Source organism: Scleropages formosus, unplaced genomic scaffold (genome assembly GCF_900964775.1).
Source record: "Scleropages formosus unplaced genomic scaffold, fSclFor1.1, whole genome shotgun sequence".
Lineage (NCBI taxonomy): Eukaryota > Metazoa > Chordata > Actinopteri > Osteoglossiformes > Osteoglossidae > Scleropages > Scleropages formosus.
The window spans coordinates 43,025-56,160 of NW_021641023.1; the positions used below are offsets into that span (position 1 = coordinate 43,025).

Sequence of the window (13,136 nt, forward strand, 5' to 3'; positions counted from 1 at the left end):
CGCTAATCCAGTCTACACGTGTTCCGTGGACTTGGAGGAGGCCTACGGCCGCGTTCGCCGAGAAATTCCACGCGAGGCAGTTCGCGAGTACGGGGTGCCGGGGCCACTGCTGCGGGTCAATCGGCCTTCGCAACACACCGAGCGAGAGCCGCGTCCGCACACTCGGCATCAAGTTAAGCCCGTTCAGCGTGGCTGTTGGACTCCGCCGAGCTTGCGCCTTGCCCCCCGCACCCGCTTGTGGTCTTCATTGGCAGCACATCAAGGCGCGGCCGAGGTCAGGAGGAGGGCATTCTGCGTTAGGGCCGGAAGGTGCTCTGGTACCAAGTACACTTATGAGCATCCTTGCGTTTGAACATGGTGTTTCTTATGGACAAGCCACGACTAGCACAGAAGTCCAATAACATTTCACCATTCGGGTTCAGATTGGGCAAGCCGTTCTTCCCAATCACCCTCCCCCGCCAGATTTTCCAGTCATTGCTAACGTGAGCGTTGACATCCCCCGGCAGGACTATGGAGTGTGTAGGTGGGGCCCTGTCCAGAACCCCACCCACCTTCTCCAAGAAGGCCGAATACTCTGAGCTGCTGTTTGGTGCATAAGTGCACACACAACAGTCAAAGTCTTCATCTCTGCGACCCTAAGTCGCATTGAGGTGACCCGCTCGCCCACCGGGGCAAACTCTAACTGTATGGCAGCCAGCCGGTGGCCTGTGAGTATCCCCACGCCCACCCTTTTTTATTTTTATTTTATTTTTTGCTCTGTTTTGTTTCGCACCTGAGGAACCGCTCTCCGTCACCCCTCACTTTTTCAGGCTCCAGTCGGGGCTCCCACCTGGAAGCATGATTATTGTCTGGAAACAGTCACTCTTCAATGTTTCATTTCTGTAGCAGGATTTCATTGGATTTTAATTATTCCCCGTGTTTAACACTTTTGTGACTCCAGGAGTTTATTCACAACTGTTTATTCTTCTCTTGAGTCTCTTTTTGTCCTGCTTGGTGGGTGATTTTAATACGTGACATCGATCACAGTAGATACTGATAGTCATGACCACTTTTCATTGGACTCTCGTGAGTTTTCACAAGAGAGAGGCAAAAGTGCGCTCCGCTTCGTGTGGCCAAAGCCCAAGCATGCGCCGCATGCTCGAGCGCTCCTTGCGTGAGCCTTTCACGAGCAGCAGCTACAAGTAGGGTGCACACGGCGCTCGCTTACAGCCATACCACCCTGAATACGCCCGATCTCGTCCGAGCTCAGAAACTAAGCGGGGTCGGGCCTGGTTAGTACTTTGATGAGAGACTGCCTGGCAATACCAGGTGCTGCGAGCATGTTTGTTTTTTTTTTTTTTTAAATAATAACTTTATCATTAACTGATTTCATTATTTATTTTTATTTTATTTTCCCCTCTGCTTTGTTTCGCACGCGAGAAACCGCTCTCCGCCACCCGTCACTTTTTCAGGCTCCAAGTCGGGGCACCCACCTGGAAGCACGATTATTGTACAGCAGCTACAAGTAGGGCGCACACGGCGCTCGTGCTCGTTTGCGGCCATACCACCCTGAATACGCCCGATCTCGGAACACTGAAAAAAATGATTCTGACCCCTAGTAAGTAGTACATATAGCTATTTCCTTTATTTAATAGATTTTAATATGTAATTTAATACTACTTATATTTTTCAATTAATTTAAAAATGTACTGGCTATGTTTAAATCCAAGTTAATTTTATTCAATTAAAGGTAATTAGAAAAAAAAAAAACACATTCAATGAGCTTTCCACATACTGTCCTCTCCTGCGCGTGTCTATATGTTTTCCCGCTTTTTTATGTCCTTGAGATGGGGAACTTTTTCACTGTCAAGCATTTGCAGCAGTACCTTCGGTGTAGCCCTGACGGGTTCTCATTTTTGGTAAGGAAGCAATTTGTAGCCACAGATGTGTTATATATATACACACACACACACACACACACACACACACACACACACACATTTTCAGAACCGCTCGTCCCATACAGGGTCACGGGGAACCGGAGGCAACCCGACAACACAGGGCATAAGGCCGGAGGGGGAGGGGACACACCCAGGACGGGACGCCAGTCCGTCGCAAGGCACCCCAAGCGGGACTCGAACCCCAGACCCACCGGAGAGCAGGACTGTGGTCCAACCCACTGCGCCACCGCACCCCTCTCTCTATATATATATATTAAAAAAAAAAAAAAAAATCCCACTCGCCCCCCTTTTGCGGGCGGTCTTACTCCTTCAAGCTTGGGTCCTCTACCAGAGGCCTGGGAGCTTGAGGGTTCTGTGCAGTATCTTAGCTGTTCCTAGGACCGCGCTCTTCTGGACAGAGATCTCGGATGTTGTTCCCGGGATCTGCTGGAGCCACTCTCCCAGCTTAGGGGTCACAGCCCCAAGTGTTCCGATTACCACGGGGACCACTGTTGCCTTCTCCTTCCACATCTTTTCTAGCTCCTCTTTCAGTTCTTGGTATTTCTCAAGCTTCTCATGTTCTTTCTTTCTGATGTTGCCATCGCTTGGGATGGCGACATCTATCACTATGGCTTTCTTCCTCTGTTTGTCCACCACTACTATGTCCGGTTGGTTAGCCGTTACCAGTTTGTCAGTCTGGATCTGGAAGTCCCACAGGATCTTGGCTTGGTCATTCTCGACCACCCTTGGGGGTGTATCCCACTTTGATCCTGGGACTTCCAGCCCATACTCGGCACGGATGTTCCTGTACACTGTGCCAGCCACTTGGTTAACTGATTTCTTAAATCGGTGCTGGAATATTTTCTAGCAAGTGCGATATTTCTCTGATGAGCGATTGTGAAATCACTTTACAGCATTTAGAGATTATGCTTTCAAAGCTAAACTAATCACACACAAAATACTTGTAGTACTTTGGTTTGATAGTACATTAGAATTTCTGATGAAAGCAGAGCACAAAACTGAACTAAAAAAGATTAACCTACTAACTAAACTAGGATTATCTCATCCCTGTTTTCTTGTGCCCACCACTTCACAACCTGGTGTTAGCATGACTCAGCGTCCGTGCTCCTCAATCCATTCTGCCTCCTGCAGTCAGAGCTGCCTCTGCTCGACGCAAAACTAATTATTATTATGAACTGAGCCTTTTGGATGCTTCCATTTTTCTGATTTCAACAGACTTTCTCTGAGCCTTTTGTTTCGCCTTCACGTTTTGAGCTTTGCTATTCATCATGTTAAGCGACTGCGAAACTGTCATGGTCGGGTCTTGCAGGCAGCGGCGGACCCAAGTGCAGAGCGGTAATCGTGGTGTCTTCGGGGAAATCCAAGAGAGGAGGTCAGAGAACAGGCAAAGGGTCTTCGAGGTGCGAACGTCGTAACAGGGAGGATCCAAAAGGCGAGGTCAGTACACAGGCAAGAGGTCGATGATCAGAAAGAGGCAGGAGATCGGGGGAACAAGGGACGGGTTCGGGGAAGGCGTTCGGGAACAGGAAATGGCTAGAGAAGGTCGCTAACGAGGAGGCAGATCAAGGTTCCGCATCAGCTGGTGGTGTGACGCAGCCTTTTATGCTGTAGTCTGCGTTGCGTCCCAGGTGTTCCGTGTCGGCCCGGAGGTGTGGGCGTGGCAGAAACAGTGCACTTGCAGCTCCGACCACGTTAATACATATACTAGTTGTAGAGAAAGAGCTGAAGTAGCGGGATGGCGGAGCTGCGGGACACCCCGCTGACCTCCCGTTAACGGTTAAGATACCCACTAGCAAGATAGGTGAAGGAAGAGCTGCCGCTGAGCCATTAGTCATCTCCCCGTTGGTACAGCTGTGTATTTAATATAACGCTACGTATGTTAACCATTCACCTTCGCAAGTAAGCTCATTTACCGCTGTAATACTAAGATACTATTTAGCTAACTATATTTTTAAGAAATCAGATGTTGAAGTGTAAACAGAACCCTATTGTTAATTTAAAAATTAACAATTATAATATATAATTATAATTATATTATATATAATATATATATATATATATATATATATATATATATATATATATATATATATATATATATAAGGGGGGTGCGGTGGCGCAGTGGGTTGGACCACAGTCCTGCTCTCCAGTGGGTCTGGGGTTCGAGTCCCGCTTGGGGTGCCTTGCGGCGGACTGGTGTCCCGTCCTGGGTGTGTCCCCTTCCCCCTCCGGCCTTATGCCCTGTGTTGCCGGGTTAGGCTCCGGTTCCCCGTGACCCCATATGGGACAAGCGGTTCTGAAAATGTGTGTGTGTGTGTGTATATATATATAATATATATATATACATATATATATATATTATACTTCGAAACCCAACATCAAGACTAACGCTCAGTGTTACAACTTCCGCAAGAAACAACTGCTATCGCAACTAGAGATTGATGAGGTACAACACAAATGTTACGGCAAGGGGGAGCCAGGACAACAGGTCAGGGGGCAGATATCATCATCCCCACACTCTGAGATTGGGTACCAAGCCCCAAGAACAATGAGCCCTTGTAAGCTGAATGCAAGAGCAGCTGACCTAAGAGATAAGATCATGGCTAAGAAGGACACCTGGAGCCCCCGTGGCCTATTACCAAGACCAAGTGAAGTATCTACTGAAAGTCTACTTGAAGATGCGAATGCAGCACTGCGAACAATCCCTACTGTGACCATCGCTGAGACCAACCAGCTGATATACAACACAGCAACAGTGATCCTTGAGATGCTTGGATACAAGATGAGTACCGAGCATAAGAAGCAGTATCCTCCATGGAAAAGAAGGCTAGAGGCCAAGATCAAGGCAGCACGAAGGGAAGTTAGCCAGCTATCGGAACTGCAGAAAGGTGTGAGGAGAACCCTGCCTAAGAAGTACAGCAAGCTGTCTATACCTGAGGCCTTAGAAACTGCCAAGCAAAGACTCACAGCCTTGGCTAACCGCCTGAAGAGGTACACAAGAGAGATAGAGGGCAGAAGAATAAACCAGATGTTCTCCACAGAACCATCCAAAGTGTACTCTCAGTGGCAGGGTAATAACGTGAGAGCGGACCCACCAAGGTTGGAGACTGAGCAATACTGGAAAAACATATGGGAGAAGGAGGCATCACATAACAACAAAGCCCAGTGGCTAGTGGATCTAAGAGCAGACCACAGCAACCTCCCTGAACAGGATCCAGTAACCATCACAATGGCAGACATCCAAGAAAGAGTCTCGAGTATGAATAACTGGACAGCACCAGGCCCTGACATGATCCACGCCTTCTGGCTAAAGGAGCTAACTGCACTCCATGAGCGCCTGGCAACACAAATGAACCAGCTGCTAATGGATGGGACCCACCCTGAATGGTTAACAGAAGGCCGGACAATCCTGATCCTGAAGGACCCCCAGAAAGGAGCAGCCCCATCCAACGATCGCCCAATAACCTGCCTCTGCACAACATGGAAGCTGCTCTCAGGTATCATAGCAGCTAAGATGAACAGGCATATGGCTCAATACATGAGCGGGGCCCAGAAAGGAATTGGTAGAAACACCAGAGGAGCAAAACACCAGGTACTGGTCGACAGAACAGTCACTCGAGACTGTAAGACCAGACAGACCGACCTGTGCACCGCCTGGATTGACTACAAGAAGGCCTATGACTCGATGCCTCACTCATGGCTCCTGGAATGCTTAGAACTATACAAGATCAACAGGACACTAAGAGCCTTCATCAGGAACTCGATGGGGCAGTGGAAAACAACCCTAGAGGCCAACTCCAAGCAGATTGCGCAAGTCACCATCAAGTGCAGCATCTACCAAGGAGATGCATTGTCCCCACTGCTGTTCTGCATAGGCCTGAACCTCCTCAGCCAGATCATCACCAAGACTGGCTACGGATACCGACTACGGAATGGAGTAAACATCAGTCACCTCCTCCACATGGATGACATCAAGCTGTATGCCAAGAGTGAACGAGACATCGATTCCCTGATCCACACCACCAGGATCTACAGCAATGACATCGGAATGTCATTCGGATTGGATAAGTGTAGTCGGATGGTAGCAAAGAGAGGGAAGGTAGTCAGAACTGAGGGGATTGTACTACCAGAAGGCAACATAGCAGATGTTGAGGACAGCTACAAGTACCTTGGAATCCCGCAGGCGCATGGGAGTCGTGAAGAGGCCGCAAGGAAAGCAGCAACCGCCAAATACCTGCAGAGAGTAAGGCAAGTCCTGAGAAGTCAGCTGAATGGGAAGAACAAGGTCCGGGCTATCAACACCTACGCCCTGCCGGTCATCAGATACCCCGCTGGCATAATAAGCTGGCCAAAAGAGGAGATAGAAGCCACTGACATCAAGACAAGGAAGCTCCTGACAATGCATGGAGGGTTTCACCCCAAATCCAGCACCCTGAGGCTGTACGCTAAGTGGAAAGAAGGAGGCCGAGGACTAGTGAGCGTCAGAGCCACTATCCAGGATGAAACAACAAAGATCCTTGAGTACATCAGGAAGATGGCCCCGACTGATGAGATGCTTAGTGAATACCTCAGGCAGCAGAAACCCGAGAAGGAGGGCGAGGAAGAACAGGAACCGTCATGGAAGGACAAACCCCTAGACGGTATGTACCACCGGCAGATTGAAGAAGTGGCTGATATCGAAAAATCATACCAGTGGCTGGACAAGGCTGGACTGAAAGACAGCACACAGGCACTAATCATAGCAGCACAGGAACAAGCTCTAAGTACAAGATCAATAGAGGCTGGGGTCTACCACACCAGGCAGGACCCCAGGTGCAGGCTGTGCAAAGATGCCCGTGAGACAGTCCAGCACATAACAGCAGGGTGTAAGATGCTAGCGGGCGAGGCATACATGGAACGCCATAACCAAGTGGCTGGCACAGTGTACAGGAACATCCGTGCCGAGTATGGGCTGGAAGTCCCAGGATCAAAGTGGGATACACCCCCAAGGGTGGTCGAGAATGACCAAGCCAAGATCCTGTGGGACTTCCAGATCCAGACGGACAAACTGGTAACGGCTAACCAACCGGACATAGTAGTGGTGGACAAACAGAGGAAGAAAGCCATAGTGATAGATGTCGCCATCCCAAGCGATGGCAACATCAGAAAGAAAGAACATGAGAAGCTTGAGAAATACCAAGAACTGAAAGAGGAGCTAGAAAAGATGTGGAAGGAGAAGGCAACAGTGGTCCCCGTGGTAATCGGAACACTTGGGGCTGTGACCCCTAAGCTGGGAGAGTGGCTCCAGCAGATCCCGGGAACAACATCCGAGATCTCTGTCCAGAAGAGCGCGGTCCTAGGAACAGCTAAGATACTGCACAGAACCCTCAAGCTCCCAGGCCTCTGGTAGAGGACCCAAGCTTGAAGGAGTAAGACCGCCCGCAAAAGGGGGGCGAGTGGGATTTTTTTTTTTTTTTTTAATATATATATATAGAGAGAGGGGTGCGGTGGCGCAGTGGGTTGGACCACAGTCCTGCTCTCCGGTGGGTCTGGGGTTCGAGTCCCGCTTGGGGTGCCTTGCGACGGACTGGCGTCCCGTCCTGGGTGTGTCCCCTCCCCCTCCGGCCTTATGCCCTGTGTTGCCGGGTTGCCTCCGGTTCCCCGTGACCCTGTATGGGACGAGCGGTTCTGAAAATGTGTGTGTGTGTGTGTGTGTGTGTGTGTGTGTGTGTGTATATATATATAACACATCTGTGGCTACAAATTGCTTCCTTACCAAAAATGAGAACCCGTCAGGGCTACACCGAAGGTACTGCTGCAAATGCTTGACAGTGAAAAAGTTCCCCATCTCAAGGACATAAAAAAGCGGGAAAACATATAGACACGCGCAGGAGAGGACAGTATGTGGAAAGCTCATTGAATGTGTTTTTTTTTTTTCTAATTACCTTTAATTGAATAAAATTAACTTGGATTTAAACATAGCCAGTACATTTTTAAATTAATTGAAAAATATAAGTAGTATTAAATTACATATTAAAATCTATTAAATAAAGGAAATAGCTATATGTACTTGTACTTGTACTACTATATGATATTTGATAGATGATGGCGCCGCGGATGGCCGCCTCGGTGTGGAGCTCCACAGTTGTTTTAATGTTTTTGTTAGTTTGCCCTGTTTTTAGTTATACTCCGACAATCAGCTTTACCAGGGAAGAACTGCTGAACATTCGGCAGTACACACCACCCGACATTTTACCGGTTTTCGACCATTCTGACGTTTTGCTGGACATTGTAGTCGGAGGTGCAGCGGCGCTGCTCAAGCGCTCCAAGCGCTCCAAGACGCGCAAGCGCGGAAAGCGAGCCGGCGCGCTTGTCAAGCTCCGAAAGCGCGGCTTTAGAACAGCGCTGCCTAGTATCCATCTGGCGAACCTCCGCTCCTTACCCAACAAAATGGACGAACTTTTCCTCCTGTCCCAAAGAAACAAGGACTTTTTAAACTCTGCTGCTCTGTGCTTCACGGAAACCTGGCTGAATGAAGCCATCCCGGACAGCGCGCTACATCTGCAGGGCTTCCAGCTGTTCAGAGCGGATCGCGACGCGGAATCAGCGGGGAAATCACGTGGCGGTGGGACATGCTTCTACATCAAGGAAAGGTGGTGTACAGATGTGACAGCGTTGAAGAAGATGTGCAGTCCCGACCTAGAAGCGCTCTTCATCAACTGCAAGCCTTTCTACTCGCCGCGGGAGTTTTCCTCGTTCATCCTCGTAAGTGTTTACGTTCCACCGCAAGCGTGCGTGAACGCAGCGCTGCAACAGCTGGGCGACCAGATCACTGACACAGAGCAACAACACCCGGACTCTGTTATAATCATTCTCGGGGACTTTAATAAAGCAAATCTCTCCCGTGAACTGCCAAAATACACACACACACACACACACACACACACACACACACACACACACACACACACACACACACACACACACACACACACACACACACACACACACACACACACACACACACACACACACACACACTTTCAGAACCGCTTGTCCCATACGGGGTCACAGGGAACCGGAGCCTACCCGGCAACACAGGGCGTAAGGCCGGAGGGGGAAGGGGACACACCCAGGACGGGACGCCAGTCCGTCGCAAGGCACCCCAAGCGGGACTTGAACCCCAGACCCACCGAAGAGCAGGACTGCGGTCCAACCCACTGCGCCACCGCACCCCCTAACTGCCAAAATACAGACAGCATATTACATGTCCCACCAGAGACAGTAATATTTTGGACCACTGCTACACCACGGTAAAGGATGCATATCACTCTGTTCCACGGGCAGCTTTGGGGCTCTCTGATCACTGCCTGGTTCATCTTATACCGACCTACAGGCAGAAACTGAAATCAGCTAAACCTGTAATAAGAACTGTTAAAAGATGGACTGGGGAAGCAGAGCAGGACTTACAAGCCTGCTTCGAGTGCACTGACTGGAGTGTTTTTGAGGCTGCTGCTAGCGATCTGGATGAGCTCACAGACTCTGTAACATCATATGTCAGTTTCTGTGAGGATATGTGCATCCCTACCAGGACTCATTTAACATACAACAATGACAAACCGTGGTTCACTGCAAAACTCAGACAGCTTCGTCAGGCCAAAGAAGACGCCTACAAGAACGGGGACAGAGTCTTGTATAAACAGGCCAAAAACACACTGGCAAAGGAGATCAGAGTGGCTAAGAGAAACTACTCTGAAAAGCTGAAGAAACAGTTTTCAGCCAATGATCCTGCGTCGGTGTGGAAAGGCATGAAAGACATCACAAATTACAAGACACCACCCCCCGGCACCGTGTCAACTCAACAACTAGCCGACGATTTGAATGAGTTTTATTGCAGGTTTGATAAACCCTGCCTCACACCCTACACCCATTCAGACCCTCTCTCCACCAATCACTTAACAACTCAAGTAACCCCCACCTCCCCCCCTCCTGTACCTTTGATCTGCGAAGAGGAGGTGCGTCGGGTCTTCATCAAACAGAAGACAAGGAAAGCACCAGGCCCAGACGGTGTCTCACCGGCCTGCCTAAAAACCTGTGCTGACCAGCTGGCCCCTATCTTCTCAAAGATCTTCAACAGATCACTGGAGATGTGCGAAGTTCCTTCCTGCTTCAAACGCTCCACCATCATCCCCATCCCAAAGAAACCCAAGATCACAGGACTTAATGACTACAGACCTGTCGCCTTAACATCTGTGGTCATGAAGTCACTTGAAAAACTGGTGTTGGACTACCTGAAAGACATCACTGGACCCTTGCTGGACCCCCTGCAGTTTGCTTACCGAGCAAACAGGTCTGTGGATGATGCAGTCAACATGGGACTGCACTACATTCTGCAACATCTGGACAAACCAGGGACTTATGCGAGAATCCTGTTCGTGGACTTCAGCTCAGCCTTCAACACCATCATCCCACACCTCCTCCTGTCCAAATTAACCCAACTCTCTGTGCCCACCTCCATCTGTCAGTGGATCACCAACTTTCTGACAGACAGGCAGCAGATAGTGAGGCTGGGAAAATTCTCATCCGAAACTCGCACAATCAGTACTGGAGCCCCCCAGGGATGTGTGCTCTCCCCACTGCTCTTCTCCCTGTACACCAACGACTGCACCGCGAAAGACCCCTCTGTCAAACTCCTGAAGTTTGCAGACGACACCACACTCATCGGCCTCATCCGGAATGGCGACGAGTCTGCCTATAGACAGGAGGTCCAAGAGCTGGCTGTCTGGTGCAGTCATAACAACCTGGAGCTGAACACGCTCAAAACAGTGGAGATGATCGTAGACTTCAGGAGAAACACCTCAGCATTATCCCCACTCACCATCATGAACAGCACTGTGGCAACAGTGGAGTCATTCAGGTTCCTGGGCACCACCACACCATCTCACAGGACCTGAAGTGGGAGCCCCACATAGACTCCATTGTGAAGAAGGCCCAGCAGAGGTTGTACTTCCTTCGCCAGCTGAGGAAGTTCAACCTGCCACAGGAGCTACTGCTGCAATTCTACTCTGCAGTCATTGAGTCCGTCCTCTGCACCTCTATAACTGTCTGGTTCGGCTCAGCTACGAAGTCAGACATCAGAAGACTGCAGCGGATAGTTCGGACTGCTGGAAGAATCATCGGCACATCCCCCCCAGCTCTCCAAGAACTGCACTCGTCCAGAGTCAGAAAAAGGGCGAGCAAAATCATTCTAGACCCCTCACATCCAGGCCACTTCCTCTTCGAACCTTGCCATCTGGCCGGCGCTACAGAGCACTGTGCACCAGGACAGCCAGGCATAAGAAAAGTTTCTTTCCTCAGGCCATCTACCTCATGAACACCTAAATCTCTCACCTAGAGAGTAAACCGTGCAATACATAATGCTATTTATATTTATAACTATTTATCACATTTCTCCTACACTCCCTTGCATTTGTATCTAGCGACTATTTTTGTACTATTTTTGTATATTGGGTACTTTATATTTCTTAATATTTTTTGTCCCTTGCTCGCGTGCTCTATCTTCTCATCTGTGTCTTGTCACTTTCATTCTGTCTGTGCTGTGGTGGTTCCTGTCACCAGGACAAATTCCTTGTATGTGCGAACATACTTGGCAATAAAGCTCGTTCTGATTCTGATTCTGATTACTAGGGGTCAGAATCATTTTTTTCAGTGTTCCGAGATCGGGCGTATTCAGGGTGGTATGGCCGCAAACGAGCACGAGCGCCGTGTGTGCCCTACTTGTAGCTGCTGTACAATAATCGTGCTTCCAGGTGGGTGCCCCGACTTGGAGCCTGAAAAAGTGACGGGTGGCGGAGAGCGGTTTCTCGCGTGCGAAACAAAGCAGAGGGGAAAATAAAATAAAAATAAATAATGAAATCAGTTAATGATAAAGTTATTATTTAAAAAAAAAAAAAAAACAAACATGCTCGCAGCACCTGGTATTGCCAGGCAGTCTCTCATCAAAGTACTAACCAGGCCCGACCCCGCTTAGTTTCTGAGCTCGGACGAGATCGGGCGTATTCAGGGTGGTATGGCTGTAAGCGAGCGCCGTGTGCACCCTACTTGTAGCTGCTGCTCGTGACAGGCTCACGCAAGGAGCGCTCGAGCATGCGGCGCATGCTTGGGCTTTGGCCACACGAAGCGGAGCGCACTTTTGCCTCTCTCTTGTGAAAACTCACGAGAGTCCAATGAAAAGTGGTCATGACTATCAGTATCTACTGCGATCGATGTCACGTATTAAAATCACCCACCAAGCAGGACAAAAAGAGACTCAAGAGAAGAATAAACAGTTGTGAATAAACTCCTGGAGTCACAAAAGTGTTAAACACGGGGAATAATTAAAATCCAATGAAATCCTGCTACAGAAATGAAACATTGAAGAGTGACTGTTTCCAGACAATAATCATGCTTCCAGGTGGGAGCCCCGACTGGAGCCTGAAAAAGTGAGGGGTGACGGAGAGCGGTTCCTCAGGTGCGAAACAAAACAGAGCAAAAAATAAAATAAAAATAAAAAAGTTAATCAATAATAAAATTATAATTTAAAAAAAAAAAAACCTCACTGCTCTGGAGTCAGAGAGTGCATGGCTGTGCCTTACACATCAGAACTTACATTGCTACTCAAAGGTGACACTACTGCATACACACTTCCAACCTTACAGAGCCTCAGATCAACACTGAACATTACACCTGGACAGGGACTTGAACCCTGGACCCTCAGATTAAAAGTCTGATGCTCTACCAACTGAGCTACCCAGGCTCTTAATATAATGGGGGCTGGGCGTGGTGGAAGGGCTCGTGTGATCTGGGGAACTCCAGACCTACATCGTCAGGAACACTACGCTCCTCGTAGGGTTTCCCAAGGCGAACAGGTCTGGAGTGAAGATCCAGACTAACACGATCCGAAAACCTCCATGGAAAAGGTAAACACGAGATCGTTTACCCTGCCCGGAATAGCGTCACCGGGACCTACCCCTGGAGCCAGGCCTGGGGGTAGTGTTCCTAGGCGAGCGCCTGGTGGCCGGGCAGCCCACGTACCCCGGCCGGGCTCAGCCCGAAAAGGCATCGTCGGGGGGCCATGTGGGCCCACCACCTGCAAGGTCCGGCATGGGGGTCCGGTGCAATGTATACCTGGCAGCGGGAGGCGGCGGGGTGGCGCATGGTACGTGGAATGTCACCTCG

The 13,136-nt window shown here is 49.4% G+C and overlaps 1 non-coding gene and 2 pseudogenes across 1 annotated transcript; 1 reads left to right on the forward strand and 2 right to left on the reverse strand.

The window, feature by feature from the left end:
- Nucleotides 1-1,201: 1,201 nt before the first annotated feature.
- LOC114909661 (uncharacterized) lies at nucleotides 1,202-1,320 on the forward strand (annotated as a pseudogene).
- Nucleotides 1,321-11,881: 10,561 nt separating this feature from the next.
- LOC114909662 (uncharacterized) lies at nucleotides 11,882-12,000 on the reverse strand (annotated as a pseudogene).
- A 641-nt stretch (nucleotides 12,001-12,641) lies between these two features.
- Nucleotides 12,642-12,714, reverse strand: trnak-uuu (transfer RNA lysine (anticodon UUU)). The gene has a single exon. It is a non-coding gene; the product is annotated as a tRNA-Lys (tRNA).
- Between the last annotated feature and the right edge of the window lie 422 nt (nucleotides 12,715-13,136).